The following is a 20171-nucleotide window of genomic DNA, read 5'->3' as shown; positions in this document are numbered from 1 at the left end:
TTTGCCGATTCTGACAGGCAGTGTTAATTATTTCCCAGCAGAGCGTAAATTGTTCGTCTGTTCTTGGTATTCAATCACTCTTCACCCTGATCATCTGAAAGCCGGGGCTGTTCATATCGACAGGTTCACAGTGGATTGAATAGGGGCAGCTGTAACACCTCAAAATTTGCCCTCTTCTCTTGGGACTAGTTTAGCATATTGCATTTCATATTTTAGGGCATTAGGCATGTACATATTGCATATCATGTGAAATAAAGAATATCATCCTCCAAAGTCTTTTTCAGAAGATAGAGAGGTTAAGAGATTCAAGCTTGAGGGTCTTGTTGAATTGATCAATCATCTGAGGGTTGCTCTTCAATTAGGGTTTTATTGGTTCCTCAAGGAGGTTGAGTATTATATTGTTGGAAAGGATATATCACCATCATCGTGGTCTTATCATCCTCAAGGGGTTCATTGTGCCTGATCATGTTCTTTAGGATTAGGGTTTTGACCTCTGGTCAACCCTAATCAATGGCATTCTCCCAACCAGGGATTCTCAAGGAGATGAGGTCTTTATTGAGATGGAGATCATCATATTGATTTTATTGAGCTTGTACAAGCTATGGTTTCATTTTGGAGCCATTTCATTAAGTGGTTGAGGCTCAAAATCATTTGTGCATGTTCAAGTCATCTATCAATCATAAAAGTCAACTGCAAGTCAACTGAAGGCTATGAGGTAGAGAAATGAGTTTCAACATCCCATTCGTGTCCCAAAGAGGCTTATTTGTCATTGAAAATGCATATCTTGAAGAATTTGAGGCCAGATCAAAACTTTCCAAAAATGGAAAGTGACCTATAAGTGAAAGTTTCCAAAAATGGAAAGGTTTTGGTTCAAATTCAACTTGATCTTACATCATCAAAGAAGCTTCAAATGAAATTTTGTCCAACATGAAAGTTGAATATCTCTCTCTCCCATTTCCAAAAAGTCCAAGATCATGAATTTATGATGAATGGTTGAGGAGATATGATCAAATCATTACGAAGTGTGCTTGAAACTTCAAAAGGACATAACTTTTGACTCATAACTCCAAATTGAGTGCTCCTTTTTGCCAAATTCTTCTCATGACATGAACTTTCCAAATCATTCATCACAGTGCATGAAATTTGAACATATGATCATTTGCTTATCCATGAAGATTTTGGAGGGAAATTCATAAATTCAAAATTGGTGCATCATGGGAACAAATCACCATTGCCATTGTGTTAATTAGAGGATTTTAAGTGAATTTGGCCGTGCACATGGTACTGTTCACGTTTGGAATTGCCATGCACCACAAAAATCGTCATTTTTGGTCACACACCCTGTCTTTGCTAATCTCAACTAAACCTTGCCTAATTACAATATGGATGTGATTAGTGGAGCATATATATACATAATCATAACAGAATTTGAGAGGATTCTAGATCTAGATCTCAAAATTCTCTCTCCCTCCAAAATTTTCTCCTAATCAAAATTCAAATTTCTTCCACATAAGCCTTCAATTTTCTTCCATATTCTTGTTCCTTGCTGTGGATTTAGTATAGATCAAGCCTTGAATCATCAAATTTGGACCAAAATTGTGCATAGCAAGCTCAAGAACACAAGCATGGAAGTTGATTGTTAAGCAAGATCTAAGCTGTTTCAAGCCTCAATTTCAACTTCAAGCTTCATAACAGTGATATAGGAGTGGATTTACACGCTTGCCAAGTCCTGGATCTGCCACTGCCATTGTTGGATCTTCAAGAGGTCAAAATTTCGAACCTCTTAATTCATGATTTTATGTGCATAGACTTGTAGATTTTTTCATGCTGGTTCTACTGATATAAAATTTATGAAAAACGGACAAATATTGAGAGAGTTATGAGAGATTAAAGTTTGGTGTTCATAAGTGTTCTTGATCGATTCTTGAAATATATGATGAATTAGAGAAAAATATTAGTGGATTCGTGATCTACACGTCAAGACGAGTCCAACCATATAAAATTTCGCTAATTCTGGAAAAAAAATCGTGTACTGTTCCCCACCGTCTTCATGAAGAAGACGGTGGTTTCCGCCGCTAGCGTCCGCTAGTGGCCGTCGCTGGTTTTTGACTAGGGCTTTGAATGAAACGACGTAGTTTTGGCCAGTGAAGTTCCCCTCGCTTCGATTCCGGCTGGGAGCATTTTCCATTTTATTCAATTCTTTTCATTATTTCATGTTCTTTTTCAATTTTTATTTCATTTTTTTCATGATCTTCAAAAAATCATAACTAATTGTAGAATGATCCAAATAATTCCAGGTTTTTTGATACTTGATCCTTGAAACGTCTAGAATTTTATGATGTTCATTTCTGGAATTGTGCCTGGCTGGATTTTGAATTGTGTTAGACTATGTAAACATGTATACTTTTGTGACATTGCCTTGTTCTTTCCATTGTGAAATGCTTGATATTGATCCAAATGCCATGAAATTTTGCATGGTGATTCTTAACATGTTGATTGACATTTTAGGATTGGTTTGGTATTTTTCCCATGTTCCATCCCTGTTTTATGTACATGTTAATATGGTGTGACAATGCATGTCACACAATTGGATGTCCTATTTGATCATTTTCATTTCCATATCAATTGATCTCTTCTGTTTACAATTTTTGGTATGCTAATTGTGTTTGATGTGTTGAATGCTCATGAAAATTTCCAGAATTGTTTGAGCCATTTATGATTTAATGTGCATTTTCTCATCTTGTATGTCCAATTGATGATCATGTTGTGTGCATTGCCTTCTCTTGGTTGAATGATGACCTTGCTTAATGATTTTGATTTGGTTCTTTTTAGGACATGTTCATGATTGATTAGGGATGATTCATGTTGAGTTTTAGCTTCTGTTTTGGATTTTTTCCCTACTTTTGACCCTAGGCTTTGCCCTAGGGGTTTGTACTCACATTTGAGTTGTGAATTTCAGGTTCAAGCATGCATCTCCATGATTGATGTTGCTTCTCCATTTGAGCTTGACCATTTGTTATTGTTTGCTAACATTTGTTCGTTTTTTTGGCTTTGATGATAATTCATTTGAGTGTTTGCCTTATGGCTTACTCATTGTGTATATTGGACTTGTCTGTCTGTTGAGATCTATTGATTGTTGTCTGTTTGTCTGAATGTAAATATTGACTGTTTTAGCTTTTCTTACAGGTACTTTAGCCGCTTTAACTCATTATTTGAGTTTCTTTGCTTGGCTTGTGGTTGGCATACCACTTAGGTAAACTTCCTTAACTTCATGTAGTCTGGAAGACCTGTCATGTTATTTTGGCAGGCACCTGTCTGAAGCCCTCCTTATGAGGCAATGTTTTTGTTTGTTTATCTTTGTGCCTTGTACATGTAAAGACCTCCTAAGTGAAGAGGCATTGGCAGATAAAAGGGATGTGCAATCCATCCCCTGCTACTCAGTTGTGTCATTCACCTTGCGCACACCCTGTGTTGATGCACTTTGAATAAAAGCCCAAAATCTTGTTGTGTTAAGTCATGTGGAATAGAGTCCCACATTCTGGACTCCCACACATTCTTTGATTCAAGCTCACCCAGGTCTAGGTTAAGAGCTATGAGGCATAACCCTCATCTCCATTTCATTTACTCACCCTAACTCTCAATGTTAGAGGTTAAGAGCCTGACCACCCTTCCAGTATTTGGCTTGTTTGTCAAGGTCGATATGACCCCTTGACTAAATCCCAACCTTGCTTGAGCCCCCTTGGTTGTGTATAGTGTGTGCTATTTGCTTTTGATGTTTATCTGCTCAGCTTCTCATCTCCTTTCTGTAGGAGTCGTATGATCAACTTTTGAGGAAGTTGACGTACATAGAGATAGACTTGAGTTGACTCACTGCCTGTGTGAGTCAAACTCTTGTTAGAAACCTCAACCTAGGACTATTGTGGATTACATGATAACTATTAGGCTCGAGTCAGTCTCCCTTTTAGTTTGTCATTTCCCAGTCTCTGGTTAGGATAGGAATTTCTCCCCTGTTAAGGGGAACTACGTTGCCCTGATCCTCATACCAGATAAGGTACGTAGGCAGGAGATCGTGCGAGATCTCTCCGGGCACCCTTTTTCTTTTTTGGTGTGTGTTTGTTTGTTTGGAGTCTGACGTAAGTCCAGCGATTGGCATTCGGTTTCCTGTGGGTTGTGTGTGTGGAGTCTGATGTAAGTCCAGCGATTGGCATTCGGTTTCCTTGTTTGTGTTTGTTGTTTGGAGTCGGACATAAGACCAGCTATTGGCAATCCGTTTCCAGTTGTGTGTTTGCTCTGACGTTTCAACGTCCTTGTGTGTGTTTTGTTTCGGCGTGCGTTAGCCGAACTACGGTAGCTCTGATTCTCATTCCAGATGAGATACGTAGGCATAGGATGCGATATCCTAGCGAGCTCGTTCCCCCCTTCTTCCATCTGTGTTTTATTCCAGTGTGCGTGCATTCTTTTGAGCAGTTATTTAGCAACCTTATTCTATTCTTTTGAGCGTGGATCCCGTCGAGTACGACGGACGTGAGGGGTGCTAATACCTTCCCCCTGCGTAACCGACTCCCGATCCTTCCAATCTCTGTTCGTAAGACCATTTCCTTTCCAGGTTTACTTCGAGCGTTTCCTTTCCCTCCTTTGGGATAAATAATGCACGGTGGCGGCTCTGTTTGTTTGCTTTTTCCCGCCGGTTGTTTTTCGCGGATGCGACAGAGAGCAGGCTACTATTGGCTGACAATGGAGTCTGACTGCTGCAAGTATGTGAAGAAATGCCACAAGTGTCAGATTTATGCGGATAAGATTCATATTCCCCCGACACTTCTGAATGTTATTTCATCACCATGGCCTTTCTCCATGTGGGGAATTGACATGATTGGCATGATAAAAGCCAAAGGCGTCGAACGATCACCATTTTATTCTCGTAGCAATTGATTACTTCACCAAGTGGGTTGAAGCTGCATCATATGCGAATGTGACCAGGCAGGTGGTTGTGAAGTTTATCAAGAATCAACTCATATGCCGTTATGGTGTGCCAGACAAGATCATTACTGATAATGGATCTAACTTGAACAACAAGATGATGAAAGAGCTATGTAGCGAGTTCAAGATTGCACACCATAACTCTTCTCCTTATAGCCCAAAGATGAATGGGGCTGTTGAAGCTGCTAACAAGAACATCAAGAAGATTATCCAGAAGATGGTTGTTACGTATAAAGATTGGCATGAGATGCTGCCATTTTCTTTGCATGGCTATCGTACATTTGTCCGCACTTCAACAGGGGCAACCCCTTCCTCTCTTTTATATGGCATGAAGGTCGTGCTCCCCGTGGAGGTTGAGATCCCATCAATGAGAGTCTTGATGGAATCCAAGTTGACTAAGGCTGAATGGATTCAGAGTCGTTATGACCAACTAAATTTGATTGAAGAGAAGAGATTAACGGCCATGTGTCATGGTCAGTTATATCAGCAAAGGATGAAGAAAGCGTTTGATAAGAAGGTCAAGCCTCATGTGTTCCGAGAAGGTGATCTCGTGCTCAAGAATTTTTGTCTTTCGCGCCCGATTTCAGGGGCAAGTTGACTCCAAACTACGAAGGTCCATATGTTGTTGTAACACCCCAAAATTTTCCCTCCTCATTCATGCATTCATTTAGCATTTCATCATGTCAATCAGAATTAGATCCAAGAAACTTAAAAAAAAAAAATTACAAAAATAAATAAATAAATAAATAAAATATAAAATAAATAAATAAAATATAACAAAAAATTTTGGACTTGGGTCTCTCTCATTTGAGCCCACAAAACCATGAAATTCAGTCTATAAATACCAAGGCTTCACTTGAGAAAAAGGAAGAGAAGCAAAATTCTCTGAGGTTTCCTTGGAGCAAAACCCTGAGGAAAAAGATAGTGAGAGAAGAGCTAACAAAGTTCAGAGCAGCCTCCAAACCCTGAAGGGAACTCAACTGCACAGAATCACCTCTGCCTCACATAAACCCTAAAGATTGTTTTGTAAACCTCACGGGTGCAACTCAATTTTAATCAAGCTCTCCAGTCAGGTTTGCCCTATATCCATCATCTCTAGGCTTTCAATTTGAATTTTCTGAATGTATGAGGTATTATGGGTGAATTTGATACCCTCTTGATGCATATGTTTAACAAGAGGTTTAGGCCTCCTAACCTTGGTTGCTTTTTGTGAGCTTTTTGTGAATTGAAAGGGCATGATTCATGTGGTTCAATTTTGATTTGGGGGCAACTCTTGGTTACCCTATCTTGTTTCACTAACCCTTTTGTTGAGTTTTTGTGAAGGCACACGACTTTTGCAGGGATAACTTGCGTGGTTTCCCACTTTATTTGTGGGATACCCCCTGGAGGTTCATTCTGATTACCTATACTGACTCACCTTTCTTTGATGGCATTAGCTTGGGAGATCCCTGGGTTTCTTACTCCTTTAATTGCTGTTACTTCAGATCTTTATCCGTGTGGTACTTTTATCTCTTTTCCGCATTTTATCGCTTTCTTAGCTGGAAGACCTCGATAGGAGGCATTTGTTTTCTTTTGTTTATTTACTTCTGAGCCCCTTGTTGGTACATTTACTTTATACATGTTTGTTTTGTATGTGTTCGTATCCCTGCAGGTAGCGTGGTTCCTTCGTCAAGGACTGCCTTTTTGCCCTTGAGCATCCCAAACCCTAAAACCCAAAGCAACACGTTAACTCCTTCTACTACAGGCGAGTAAGTCTCCAAAGGTCGAGCATCCGGTAGATTGCGTAGTGACGTCGTTCGTCCAAAACCCAATCCATAACCCCATTGTTAAGAGAGCCTTTTCAGGCGGTGCGTTGATGCTTACAACTATGGATGGGGAGGATTTCACTCGTCTTATAAATTCAGATGCAGACAAGAAATACTTCGCCTAAAATAAAAAACCGAATAGCTCGCTAAGTTGAAAACCCGAAGGGGCGACTTAGGCAAAAATGAGTGTTTTGGTGGATTGAAAACCCGAAAGGGCGATCCAGGCAAAAGTTAGAGACATAAAAAATGAATATATATATATATCCCGCTAGATTGAGTACCTCACCTTGGGGCAATCTAGGCAAAAATTAGGGATTTGGCAAGTAACTGCATCCTGACAAGACTTTGTTCTACAAGCTGTCATCTGTAAAAGATTCTCGCTCAGTCATCGTCAACTGAAGCTTCAAATACATTGGATTCCGAGTTGGTGGAGAAATGGTCATTATGTTCAATGTAGCCCTTTTTCCAATATATATCACCAATTTCAAATTTGTAAAGATCCATGGAGTTCGCCATTTGTGGACTACCATTCTATCAAATAAATTTGAGCCTTTACCCAATTCTTTGCACTCTTATTTGTTTCTGTTTAACAAATTTTTGCTTGTTTTAATTGATAAATATCATTGTTTTAAACAAATAAAGTTTTTATAAACTGTTTTTAAACAAAGTGAACATTCACAATGACTGAAAGGATAAATGGAATGTCTTCAGTGCTCTCCCAAGGATAGTATGATCTCCAAAGGGTAAGACATTTGTTCATATTTCTGGCATAGTTGTATCCTCTTCATCATCTTTCAGGTTGTCTCCTCAGCAAGCGTAGAGAAGGGTGATACATCATCAAATCCCCAAAGGGTCTGGAGTTTTGGCCTTGATCTTTTTAGAGATATGTACACCACTATCTGAGTCTAGCATTTGTGTTTTATCCATTATATGGTTGTCATCCCTTGTGTGGATTAACCTAAAATCCCTTATAAATTGATAAAAGTTGATATGCTATCTATTCTCGAGGAAGTTGGTCTTCCCTCAGCATAAATGGAAATCTCCCGTAGAGTGAGCAAGAATTCCCAACATGAGTGGAAATCCTCAGCTGAGTAGGCATGTGTTCCCTTCAAAGCTATCTTCCAGATATCTCCTCGGCAGTAGTTGCCTAGAGCAGTTGGTGAAGGGTTTGTCCCATTTTCATCTCCGGAGTCACTTGTAGTTATCCTCAGCAGGTTGTCTTACCGCTTCTCCCCAACGGGTTTGCCTACAACTCACCCTAGTAGGTTACTCACAGCAGACCATCCCCAGTATGATCGCCTACAGTCTATCCTCAGTGGAGTTGCCTGATCAGAGCCCGTTAATTGGTTTTTCCCTCCTTATTGGAAAATTTTCCTATAAGTTGAGCTGGTGGTGAAGATGTTTATTTCCTTCCCCAGCGGAGCATTGGTTCTCTCCTCCTAGCAGAGATATCTCTCCAGCAGATAAGAGGAAGTGTTTTGATGGTTAGAACTTCTGTTTGGCGGTTGTTCCCCACATAATTTCATATCATCCCCTAATAAGTTCCCCAGTAGAATTTCTTCTACGACGGATCTTATCCGTGTTGAGCTCCCCAGTAGAGTTTCCTCTACGATGGATTTTATGTCTGTTCAATAGAAAATCCCCAGCGGAGCAATTTGTTTCTTCTCCCGTTGGAAGATAATGCTTGATTGATGTGTATCTGTTTGGTTGTTGTTCCCCACGGAGTCTCACATCTTCCCCTAATAAGATCCCCAGTAGAGTTCTTCTATGTCAGATCTTATTGATATCTCTGCATGTTCCCGAGATTTGTTGGAAGATCCCCAGCGGTTGATAGCTGTGACCTTTGCTTATCCCCGGCGGTGGTCTTTGTCCCCAGCGGTAATTGGTGTCTCTTGGTATTTCATGCTCCTCACCAGATTTGATTTCTCTTGTGGGCCTGGCTTTTCTCTATTGAGATGTTATACCGGATGTCCGTCCATTGATTCTCGGACCTGTTTGTGTAAGATATGTCTGTTTATCAGCATTAATCATACATAAACCATGCATATACATGCATAATTATAGCATTCAAATATTCATGTTGCATTCTTTGCCATATATCTTTGCTTGTTATCCCCTGCTGTTGGTGAAATATTCTCCCCTCAAGCAGATGTTTTTGTCTGATCTCTCCATATAGAGTCAGCCTTATAGGCAGAAAGTGTTTATCTTTCTTTCTTCATTCCCCACTGAGTTATGTCCTCGTGGATGATTTTTGTTTCAGTTTCCTCCCTAAAATATATATTGGGATGGAATTACTCCCCTGAGTTATATCCTCATTGGGTTGAGTCTTTGTTTCATTGTGTCTCTCTAGTTAGTTCCTAGATTGAATCCTTTCTTGTTATTTCCCTGCAGTTCCCTATGGTTTAGTTGTTCAATTGCTCAGTAACCAGTAATTGTCCATCTTTTCCCCAATGGATCTGGTGACCTTCCACCCAGTAACCGATAGTTGTCTGGGAGGTCACACGGAAGATGAAAAGTTGTGGATGTACTATTTTGAAGATAGTCTAACTGGAGCTTCTCGTGAATGGTATTCTCATTTGTCTCGTACTACCATCAAGAGCTGGAAAGACTTGGCAGAGGCTTTTGTCAAGCAATATCAATACAACTTGGACATGGCTCCAAATCGGACCTTGTTGCAAGGTATGTCTCAGACTGCCAAGGAAACCTTTAGAGAGTATGCTCAGCGTTGGAGACAGATTGATGCGTCCGTCCAACCCCCTATGTCTGAAAGGGAGATGGCGGACATGTTCATGAACACTCTTCAAGGCAATTATATTGAGAGATTGGCTGCTTGCCCGTCAATCAGCTTTGCAGAGATAGTAATTGCTGGAGAAAGAATCGAGAATCTGTTGAAGATGGGCCGAATTCAAGACAATAGTGCTTCCAACTCATCAGGTCCCAAGAGACTGTTTGCTGGTAACGGTCAGCAAAGAAAAGAAGGCGAGGCAAGCGTTGTGTATGCCGACAGAGGCAGGGGTAGAGGACGCCCTAATTATTATCAAGATCAAGTGGCCGCATTCACTATTCCAACACCCGTTCCTCAACCGTAATATCATCCGCAACAACAACCCAGGTACAACAATCAACAACAAGGAGGTAATCCGGGTCAGCAGAGACACTATCAACAACGTCCAAGGCAGACGGACCGGGTCATCGAGCCAATCCCAATGCCTTATTCAGTATTACTTCCCAAGCTGATTGACATGAATCTGGTTACGTTGAGAACTCTGGCCCCACCAATCGATCCCAATAATTTGCCTAGAGGTTAGGATGTCAACGCCAGATGTGCTTTTCACTCCAACGCACCTGGCCATACTACAGATAATTGCAAGGCTCTGCAGTTAAAGGTACAAGATTTGAGAGATGCCCAGGCTATCAATTTTGCTTCGGTGCCTAATGTTATCCAGAACCCGATGTCGGCTCACGGCGGGCAGAGGATTAATGCTGTTGATAGTGGGGAAACTTTGAATTTGGTTTCTGATGTGACTAAGGTGAAGACTTCGCTATCGGTGGTTAAAGACCGACTTCTGAAAGGACAGAGTTTCCCGGGCTGTGGGGAAGAATGCAGAAATTGTCAAGCTGCCGAGAACGGATGTGACAGTTTGAGAAGGGGTATTCAGCAACTGATAGATGAAGGTTGTCTTCAGTTCGATCAGGCCCGTCCAGTGAAGAATGATGTATCGACGGTGACGTTTTATTTCACTCCTGAAGAAATATATGTTCCCGAGAGACTCGCTCCGACAATAATATATTTCCCAGAAAGTACAGAACCAGCAGCGGTGAACATCGAAAGTTCAGCACCAGTTGCAATTTACTTTGACAGCCCTCAACCGACTTTGGTTGGTCCGATCACCATCACAATACCAGGACCCGTTCCGTATGAGAAAGACAATGCTATCCCGTGGCACTATGGGGCTGATATCTACTGCCAGGGGCAGAAAGTTAACAAAGAAGACATTGACATTGGTAGCTCCGCTGTAGACAATGTTGGAGGGGTTGGTGGCTTCACTCGTAGTGGACGCCTATTTGCACCATCAATATTACGTGCGAATACTGAAGCCGAGGCAGCTGCCAAGGTTAAAGGGAAACAGATGGCCGCCGAAGAGGTTACTACTGAGGAAGATCCTCCTAAGACCGCATTCGAGAAGGAAGTGGATGAGTTTATGAGGATTATCAAGAAAAGTGACTACAAGGTAGTCGACCAGCTAAATCAGACACCCTCAAAGATCTCCATTCTGTCACTATTGATGTGCTCTGAGGCGCACAGAGAAGCCTTATTGAAAGTACTGAATATGGCTTATGTTCCCCCGGAGGTAACTGTTAACCAACTGGACTCGGTAGTTTCCAATGTAAACGCTAGCCGGGGGCTAGGTTTCACCGATAATGACCTGACATCTGAGGGCAGGAATCACAACAAAGCCTTGCATATCACAATGGAGTGCAAAGGGGTGATGCTTTCCCATGTTTTGGTTGATACAGGCTCTTCTCTGAATGTTCTTCCAAAGAAAGCCTTAATGAAGTTGGATTGCGATGACACCATCCTGAGGCCAAGTAACTTAGTTGTGAGGGCTTTTGATGGCTCTAAGAGAGCTGCCTTTGGCGAATTTGAGTTGCCAGTTAAGATTGGACCGCAGGTATTCAAGAGTACCTTTTATGTGATGGATATCCAGCCTGCCTATAGCTGTCTGCTAGGTCGGCCTTGGATTCATGTTGCCGGTGCTGTTACTTCTACCCTCCACCAGAAGCTCAAATATGAACTAGAAGGTCAGGTCGTCACTGTCTATGGTGAAAAGGATATTTTTGTTAGCCACCTGTCTACATTTAAGTATGTAGAGATGGACGGCGAGATGCACGAGATGCTGTGTCAGGGCTTCGAAGCCATAAACATCAATGAGGTCGCGCCCGAAGCTATCTTTTCACCTGAGTTTGAGAAGGTCGGGACTTCTATCTCTTCATACAAGCAAGCTGTCGAAGTGGTTAAAGCTGGTAATGCCCAAGGCTGGGGCAAATTTGTGGAGCCAGTCATCAAAGAAGACAAGTTTGGATTGGGGTATGCTCCGGGATCTCAGAAGAATGAAACCGGTACTCTCTCCAGCGGGGGTTTGGTTTCTCCCCACATCGTCAATGCTGCAGATGAAGACAAGGCTGACAGCGACTGTGACTTAGATAGCTGGATTCGCCCGTGTGTCCCGGGAGAAAAGCTCGACAATTGGTCGTCTGAAAAAACCGTCCGGGTTACTCTACTGAAAGAGTGATTTTTATTGTTTTCCTTTATTACATGCATAATAAAGTCTTACATTTTGCCCAAGGTGTAACGGCTCATTTGTAGGGCCATCCATTTAGTTACATTTCGCAATTATTTTTATCATCAATAAAGGACGGCTTTTGCAAACAATTTTGTGTTCTCTTTCTTTCAGTTTTTTTTTTTTTTACTTTTACAAAAAAAATGGCAATGTTTCTTTTTTCGTTTTTTCTTTCTTTCCAAAAAAAAATCTCTCATTCTAAGGTAGAGCATGATCCTCCATCATGCAGAGCGGACCACCCGGATCTCACTACTAACGACACTGCTATGGCCAAGTATGACTTCGACAATCCTATCTATTAAGCCGAAGAAGGGGTTGAGGAAGATTGTGCATTGCCTGAAGGGTTAGCCAGATTGTTGAAACAGGATGACCGAGCTATTACACCTTATCAGGAAGTGATTGAGACCGTCAACATCGGTACCGCAGATGATAAGAAAGAGATCAAGATCGGGGCAAGTCTACAGGCCGAGAGGAAAGACCGTTGATCATGTACTTGACCGTGTTAAAAAGGTCAATGGGTTGTGTGCTCGGTCAGCATGACGAGTCAGGTCGAAAAGAGCATGCAATATACTACCTTAGCAAAAGTTTACCGACTGTGAACAAAGATACTCATTGCTCGAGAAAACTTGCCGCGCTTTGGCATGGGCTGCTCGCCGACTAAGACAGTATATGTTGACTCACACGACTCTATTGATATCAAAAATGGATCCAGTCAAGTATGTTTTTGAAAAGCCAGCACTTACCGGAAAGGTTACTAGATGACAAATGATACTGACAGAGTATGACATCCAATACACTTCATAAAAAGCCATCAAGGGAAGTGTCTTGTCAGAATATCTTGCAGAGCAACCGATTGATGATTACCAACCTATGAGGTTTGACTTTCCTGATGAGGACATCATGTTTCTCAAATCGAAAGATTGAAAGGAACCACTCCCGGAGGAGGGGCCTGACCCTGAATCCAAATGGGTTATGATGTTTGGTGGGGCGGTCCACGTCAATGGTCGCGGAGTTGGTGTAGTGTTGATCACACCGGAAGGGGGTTCATATGCCATTTGGTTCCAGAATAACTTTTCCCTGCACCAACAATGAAGCCGAATACGAAGCTTGTATCCTAAGACTTGAGGAAGCCGTCAATATACAGATTAAAACCCTGGATGTATACGGGGATTCAACTTTGGTCATCAATCAAACCAACGGGAAATGGTGCTATGCTGGAACTACGTACCCAGAATTGACGTATCTCGGTCAGAGACGAATGAAGAAAGCATTTGGTCAGAAAGTGCGCCCTCGGGGGTATCAAGTCGGTGAATTGGTACTCTAAAGATTTCTTCCTCCCAACACAGATCACAGGGGCAAATGGACATCGAACTATGAGGGTCCGTGCGTGGTTAAAAGGATTTTCTATGGCGGAGCTTTGATGCTAACAACCATGGATGGCGAAGGATTCCCGTCCCCTATTAACTCAGACGCAGTTAAAAAAAAAATACTTCGCATAAAATAGACCCGCTGGACGATAAAAAGAATAGTCCAGGCAAAAAAAGGGCATCCCGACGAACCAAAAAAAAAAGAATAAAGAGGTTCGGGCAAAAATTAGGGATATAAAAAAAGAGTACACCCGGTGAGTCGAAACCCCAAAAGGGCGGCTCAGGCAAAAATGGGTATCCCGGTGGATTGAAAACCCGAAAAGGGGGCGATCCAGGCAAAAGTTAGGGAATAAGCGAATGACTATGAATCTGAGTTCATCAGTGTTATATCACCGTTTCATTCAATCTGGCAATCTTCGAAGGTTAAAGATCGACTAATCATCCACTTCAGAAAGCAAGATGAGCAGAGCGTCTTGAGGACATACGAGCCATAGCAGAGTCGAAACTCGGTGGGACCCCGTATCCCCATTGCCATTAGGATAGTTCTCTTTTTATAGCGATCACCTCTTTTCAGGGATCAGCTTCCTGATACCCTCGCCTATTCCTGGCACAAATTTTCTCCCCAGTAAGAGTCGAATAATTCAGTTAAAGAGCCTCTTTATTTTTCATTTATCAGTTTGTTTGCAAAAATATCCGAATTTTTGATAAAACATATTGCATATGAACATAATGGTGGCTTTTGCAAATGATTTACACAGGAAAACATTTAAAATTGCTTTGAATGTGCTTAATCCCGGACGGTGAATTCAAACCGAGTAATTCCCCCGAGGCATACGTGTATTTTTGGTTGCAGGTCACAGGAACCGGATGCCAAGTCATGAATCCTCATCCCCAAGCGGTTGACAAAGTCTCTCCTCAGCAGAGCATGTTCCCCAGCAGAGTTGACAGTATCCAGACTATATATGCCCAGCGGAGTTGACAGTGTCAGACTGTATCTTCCAAGCAACAGCGGAGTGGTTGCATAACCAACAGATGAGAGGGTGGTGTTCCCAGTGTTCATCTCATTCCCCAGCAGATTATTTTTAACAGATTTGTTAATCCCCAGCTTGAGGGTGATTAGCAAGTTCATATCCCCAGCAAAGATCGTTTCCTACGACATTTCCCCAGGAAGTGTTTTCCCCACAGACTCTCCTCACAGAGCCTCGCCGAACAAAGTTTCCATAGTTGATACTCCCCCGCAAGGTCAACTTTTCAAGCAGCCAATTTATTTTTGGTGGCTCATTGGTCCCGGCAGACGGATCATTCCCCACAGAGCATTCAAGGATTGATACAACGATCTGTCCCCTACCGGAGTTTGCTTCCCAATGCAGATTTCTTTTTACACCATGCATAACATTTGCATTTGCATGCATATCATATCAAGCATACAAATAAGCTGATAAACAGGTTCTTCCAAGCAGACTGAAGAATTACTTTACAACCAAGGTCATGAGATCCAGCCAGAGGATCAAGCGTGAGTGATCCAGCCTGAGGGTCGTTTTGAAGATTCAGCCTGAGAATCGTTTTCCAGTGATCCAGCCTGAGGGTCATTTCGAAGATTCAACCTGAGAATCGTTTTCCAGTGATCCGGCCTGAGGTTCATTTTGAAGATTCAGCCTGAGAATCGTGTTCCAGTGATCCAGCCTGAGGGTCATTTTGAAGATTCAGCCTGAGAATCGTGTTCCAATGATCCAGCCTGAGGGTCATTTCGAAGATTCAGCCTGAGAATCGTGTTCCAGTAAGCCAGCCTAAGGCTCAATTTGAAGATTCCCCAGTGAAGTCGCCTAAAAGCTTTATTTCCCCAGCAAGCCCAAGTCTAATCGAGGAGTCGTTACAACATGTTCTAGCCCGAAGAATATGTACGAAGCCCAAAAGTGGAATATTCTCGAAGCTGCATATCTAATATGAAGGTTGGGTGTAGATTTCAAAAGAGGGTCAACCAGCGCATGCCTCAGATGCGGGATCCTAATGATGGGAATTTATCATCAAAACAATCCAGATCTAGCCAGAAGATCGAAGTAGATTCAGCCAGAGAATCGAAACAAAGAAGATCTAGCCAGAAGATCGAAAAACGCAACAATTCAGATCTAGCCAGAAGATCGAAGTAGATTCAGCCAGAGAATCAAAGGAAATAGATTCAGCCAGAGAATCGAAACGAAGGAGATCTAGCCAGAAGATCGAAGAAGATCTAGCCAGAAGATCAAAATCGTATCCAGCCCGAGGATCAAAATTAATATCCAACCAGAGAACTAAATTGAGTATAGGTTCGGCCAGAGGATTGAAACTCCAGATTAAGCCAGAAGACTGATTCAGATCCAGCCAGAGGATTGGAAGAAAAATAAACAGCGCGATGTATTTCCACGTTTTTGTGGTGTTCTCGGAGCGCAAATTTTCGGTCTATCTTTGGTATTCAATCACAGCTCACTCCATTTGTCTGATAAGCTGTTCGCTTTCATCCTACTCGGGTTAGCTGATGATTGAATAGGGGCAGCTGTAACACCCCAAAATTTTCCCTCCTCATTCATGCATTCATTTAGCATTTCATATTGCATTTCATCATGTCAATCAGAATAAGATCCAAGAAACTTTAAAAAAAAAAATTTTAAAAAAAAATTATAATAATTTTTTACAAAAATAAATAAATAAATAAATAAAATAAAAAATAAAAAAATAAAATATAACAAAAAAATTTGGACTTGGGTCTCTCTCATTTGAGCCCACAAAACCATGAAATTCAGTCTATAAATACCAAGGCTTCACTTGAGAAAAAGGAAGAGAAGCAAAATACTCTGAGGTTTCCTTGGAGCAAAACCCTGAGGAAAAAGATAGTGAGAGAAGAGCTAACAAAGTTTAGAGCAGCCTCCAAACCCTGAAGGGAACTCAACTGCACAGAATCACCTCTGCCTCACATAAACCCTAAAGATTGTTTTGTAAACCTCACGGGTGCAACTCAATTTCAATCAAGCTCTCTAGTCAGGTTTGCCCTATATCCATCATCTCTAGGCTTTCAATTTGAATTTTCTGAATGTATGAGGTATTATGGGTGAATTTGATACCCTCTTGATGCATATGTTTAACCAGAGGTTTAGGCCTCCTACCCTTGGTTGCTTTTTGTGAGCTTTTTGTGAATTGAAAGGGCATGATTCATGTGGTTACATTTTGATTTGGGGGCAACTCTTGGTTACCCTATCTTGTTTCACTAACCCTTTTGTTGAGTTTTTGTGAAGGCACATGACTTTTGCAGGGATAACTTGCGTGGTTTCCCACTTTATTTGTGGGATACCCCGTGGAGGTTCATTCTGATTACCTGTACTGACTCACCTTTCTTTGATGGCATTAGCTTGGGAGATCCCTGGGTTTCTTACTCCTTTAATTGATGTTACTTCGGATCTTTATCCGTGTGGTACTTTTACCTCTTTTCCGCATTTTATCGCTTTCTTAGCTGGAAGACCTCGATAGGAGGAATTTGTTTTCTTTTGTTTATTTACTTCTGAGCCCCTTGTTGGCACATTTACTTTATACATGTTTGTTTTGTATGTGTTCGTATCCCTGCAGGTAGCGCGGTTCCTTCGTCAAGGACTACCTTTTTGCCCTTGAGCATCCCAAACCCTAAAACCCAAAGCAACACGTTAACTCCTTCTACTACAGGCGAGTAAGTCTCCAAAGGTCGAGCATCCGGTAGATTGCGTAGTGACGTCGTTCGTCCAAAACCCAATCCATAACCCCATAGTTAGCCGAACTACGTTTTGCTCTGATTCTCAGGCCAGATGAGATACGTAGGCATAAGACACGATGTCTTAGCGAGCACACATCCCCCCAACCCATAGGTCAGCCGAGCTACGAAGACTCTGATTCTCATATTCAGATGAGATACGTATGCAGTGGATGCGGCATCCGCGCGAGTCATTTTCATTTAACCCCTTTTTTTTAGTAAATAACACATTGCATAAACCCACACCCTTGAGACAAGAACTACAAAAGTGGATCCCGTAGAGTACTACAGATGCGTAGGGGTGCTAATACCTTCCCTTCGCATAACCGACTCCCGAACCCAAGATTTGGTTGCAAGACCCCGTCTTGTCCTTTCCTTTTTCAGGTTTACTTCGAGCGTTTCCTTTCCCTCCATTGGGATGAATAACGCACGGTGGCGACTCTTCTGTCATTTTCTTTCACCGGTTTTTTTTTCGCGCACTGTATTTTTCAGGTTGCGACAGTTGTTAAGAGAGCCTTTTCAGGCGGTGCGTTGATGCTTACAACTATGGATGGGGAGGATTTCACTCGTCTTTTCAGACAAGAAATACTTCGGCTAAAATAAAAAACAGAATAGCTCGCTAAGTTGAAAACCCGAAGGGGCGACTTAGGCAAAAATGTGTGTCTTGGTGGATTGAAAACCCGAAAGGGCGATCCAGGCAAAAGTTAGAGACATAAAAAATGAATATATATATATATATATATATATATATATATATATATATATATCCCGCTAGATTGAGTACCTCACCTTGGGGCAATCTAGGCAAAAATTAGGGATTTGGCAAGTAACTGCATCCTGACAAGACTTTGTTCTACAAGCTGTCATCTGTCAAAGATTCTCGCTCAGTCATCGTCAACTGAAGCTTCAAATACATTGGATTCAGAGTTGGTGGAGAAATGGTCATTATGTTCAATGTAGCCCTTTTTCCAATATATATCACCAATTTCAAATTTGTAAAGATCCATGGAGTTCGCCATTTGCGGACTACCATTCTATCAAATAAATTTGAGCCTTTATCCAATTCTTTGCACTCTTATTTGTTTCTGTTTAACAAATTTTTGCTTGTTTTAATTGATAAATATCATTGTTTTAAACAAATAAAGTTTTTATAAACTGTTTTTAAACAAAGTGAACATTCACAATGACTGAAAGGATAAATGGAATGTCTTCAGTGCTCTCCCAAGGATAGTATGATCTCCAAAGGGTAAGACATTTGTTCATATTTCTGGCATAGTTGTATCCTCTTCATCATCTTTCAGGTTGTCTCCTCAGCAAGCGTAGAGAAGGGTGATACATCATCAAATCCCCATAGGGTCTGGAGTTTTGGCCTTGATCTTTTTAGAGATATGTACACCACTATCTGAGTCTAGCATTTGTGTTTTATCCATTATATGGTTGTCATCCCTTGTGTGGATTAACCTAAAATCCCTTATAAATTGATAAAAGTTGATATGCTATCTATTCTCGAGGAAGTTGGTCTTCCCTCAGCATAAATGGAAATCTCCCGCATAGTGAGCAAGAATTCCCAACATGAGTGGAAATCCTCAGCTGAGTAGGCATGTGTTTCCTTCAAAGCTATCTTCCAGATATCTCCTCGGCAGTAGTTGCCTAGAGCAGTTGGTGAAGGGTTTGTCCCATTTTCATCTCCGGAGTCACTTGTAGTTATCCTCAGCAGGTTGTCTTACCGCTTCTCCCCAACGGGTTTGCCTACAACTCACCTCACTAGGTTACTCACAGCAGACCATCCCCAGTATGATTGCCTACAGTCTATCCTCAGTGGAGTTGCCTGATCAGAGCCCGTTAATTGGTTTTTCCCTCCTTATTGGAAAATTTTCCTATAAGTTGAGCTGGTGGTGAAGATGTTTATTTCCTTCCCCAGCGGAGCATTGGTTCTCTCCTCCTAGCAGAGATATCTCTCCAGCAGATAAGAGGAAGTGTTTTGATGGTTAGAACTTCTGTTTGGCGGTTGTTCCCCACAGAATTTCATATCATCCCCTAATAAGTTCCCCAGTAGAATTTCTTCTATGACGGATCTTATCCGTGTTGAGCTCCCCAGTAGAGTTTCCTCTACGATGGATTTTATGTCGGTTCAACAGAAAATCCCCAGCGGAGAAATTTGTTTCTTCTCCCGTTGGAAGATAATGCTTGATTGATGTGTATCTGTTTGGTGGTTGTTCCCCACGGAGTCTCACACCTTCCCCTGATAAGATCCCCAGTAGAGTTCTTCTATGTCAGATCTTATTGATATCTCTGCATGTTCCCGAGATTTTTTGGAAGATCCCCAGCGGTTGATAGCTGTGACCTTTGCTTATCCCCGGCGGTGGTCTTTGTCCCCAGCGGTAATTGGTGTCTCCTGGTATTTCATGCTCCCCACCAGATTTGATTTCTCTTGTGGGCCTGGCTTTTCTCTATTGAGATGTTATACCGGATGTGTGTCCATTGATTCTCGGACCTGTTTGTGTTAGATATGTCTGTTTATCAGCATTAATCATACATAAACCATGCATATACATGCATAATTATAGCATTGAAATATTCATGTTGCATTCTTTGCCATATATTTTTGCTTGTTATCCCCTGCTGTTGGTGAAATATTCTCCCCTCAAGCAGATGTTTTTGTCTGATCTTTCCATATAGAGTCAGCCTTATAGGCAGAAAGTGTTTATCTTTCTTTCTTCATTCCCCACTGAGTTATGTCCTCGTGGATGATTTTTGTTTCAGTTTCCTCCCTAAAATATATATTGGGATGGAATTACTCCCCTGAGTTATATCCTCATTGGGTTGAGTCTTTGTTTCATTGTGTCTCTCTAGTTAGTTCCTAGATTGAATCCTTTCTTGTTATTTCCCTGCAGTTCCCTATGGTTTAGTTGTTCAATTGCTCAGTAAC

Source organism: Lathyrus oleraceus, chromosome 3 (genome assembly GCF_024323335.1).
Source record: "Lathyrus oleraceus cultivar Zhongwan6 chromosome 3, CAAS_Psat_ZW6_1.0, whole genome shotgun sequence".
In the NCBI taxonomy this organism is placed as follows: domain Eukaryota; kingdom Viridiplantae; phylum Streptophyta; class Magnoliopsida; order Fabales; family Fabaceae; genus Lathyrus; species Lathyrus oleraceus.
This window is presented reverse-complemented; position numbering follows the sequence as displayed.